The sequence below is a fragment of the Montipora foliosa genome, chromosome 12, assembly GCF_036669935.1.
Source record: "Montipora foliosa isolate CH-2021 chromosome 12, ASM3666993v2, whole genome shotgun sequence".
Classification (NCBI taxonomy): Eukaryota; Metazoa; Cnidaria; class Anthozoa; order Scleractinia; family Acroporidae; genus Montipora; species Montipora foliosa.
The window spans coordinates 18,895,565-18,897,315 of NC_090880.1; the positions used below are offsets into that span (position 1 = coordinate 18,895,565).

Here is a 1,751-nt window from a genome sequence, read left to right on the forward strand (position 1 = left end):
CGTTAAATTGAGCGTTTTTAGGCTTTCATAATCGACGGTATTTTATTTCCCATACAAAGTCTTATAAAGCGTTTAAATTTAACGGCTGCCCGTAGTGACGTGAGCTTGGGCTGCCTATGCTCTCTTAAGGGCCCACGGACGGGTTTTTCGCGCGTTGCTAGGGAAGTGAAATGTTACTTCCGGTGACTAACGTCATCATATAGTGAGCTGACCGGAAAACCCACTCAAAAGCCAAAATCACCGCACAAACTGTTGTTTGCATCGAAGGTTTGTCCTCGCCCTTCCTCGTGCTCGTTCTCAGATCAACTGCGCATGCGTATACGAACTGACTTCCGGTTTGAGAAAAAACCAAAATTTGCGGCGGTCTTTAAGTTGAATTAATTTTTTTTCATATGGCACGTTTCACCTCCAAATACGGAATATAGGTAAGCATTGATTTTTTCAAATCATCTTTTTTGAAAATTTTATGGGTATTTCAGTATCGTTTATCTCTCTAAAAAGAAGATTTTTCAAAATAAAAAGAAAACCATGCTTGGCTGGTTGCAAAAACGAATACAAACTATGAAACCACTGATTAAATACCCAAATTGAATAGCACGTAGACAAATTTAGAGTTTTCTCTTATTGGTCACGTCACCACGGGCGTGGCACGATGACGTCATATTTAGGGTCATTGGCTTACAAAAGTTGGAAACTGACCAAAATAATGCCAAATTCTCTCAAATTAGTTAACTGTGGGTCTCACACACATTTCACCCATGCTCACCATAGAGTCTCCAGTAGCTCAGTGGTTAGAGCATCCGACTAGATCACGGAGGGTCGTGGGTTCGAATCCCATCTGGGACTCGGATGTTTTCGAGTTCCCAGTGGGTTTTATTAATTAACATTTCATTGCTGGCGAGCCTTAGCGAGGCAGCATACTATTCTTGACATTAGCCAAAAAAATGAAAATTTGAATGTAAGATCGGAAGCATGCGCAGTCGATTGTGGTGGGTCATGTCTATTATCCGGGGCATTGATACCTGAAATAACGTCACGTACACGTCGTGGAAGGGAATCTTACAGTCACAGCCTTCGAGTCGAGTACTTTTCCAGTGGGTCGTCATTGATCATCATTCAACCGTATATGTGCAGTCTTTGACCACCGGAAGTCAAATTGTTCTTCAACTTCTTCAACCGTTGAGTGAAGAGAAAATCAGTTCCCGAGCTAGACCACGACGAGTGAAATTATTATTTTATGCAAATTAGTAGTGAAAACGGGGCGTGTCACGCAATCTCGCGCTCAACTGTGTCATTGAAAAATAGAGACTGTTCCCAGTCTATTCTCAAGCACGACAACAAATTTAAATTGACATTTGCTCAACTACGCTCAGCATTTCTCAAAAGGATACTCTTTTGCTGAAAAGGGGCCAGAAATTTGAGAACAGAAGTTTAAATGCAAAGAATGAAGTGACATGCCATTGTTTTGAGATTATCCATTTGCTTTTAAAACAGTAACGCCTGCGACACATGCTAAAGATATGCAAACCTTTCTTCGCTTTTTAAATACTTTTACGCACATTTCCGGTATCCTCTTTCTTCAAAATTTTGCAGCTGTTTAAAAAAAAAATACCAGTCACGGCTCCCAGTTTCCAAGCCAGCACCCACTTTCGACACTTTCTCACTGAAACTCCAAATTTCATATGTGTATATCATTCTCACATTCGCTCACTTGGAAGATATTAGTATACAAGAAAAACAAGATTGTGACT

The 1,751-nt window shown here is 40.5% G+C and overlaps 1 non-coding gene across 1 annotated transcript; it reads left to right on the top strand.

Annotated features, from left to right (window-relative positions):
* The first annotated feature begins 772 nt into the window (after window positions 1-772).
* On the top strand, window positions 773-846 carry Trnas-aga (transfer RNA serine (anticodon AGA)). Its single transcript has one exon. It is a non-coding gene; the product is annotated as a tRNA-Ser (tRNA).
* The last annotated feature ends 905 nt before the right edge of the window (window positions 847-1,751 follow it).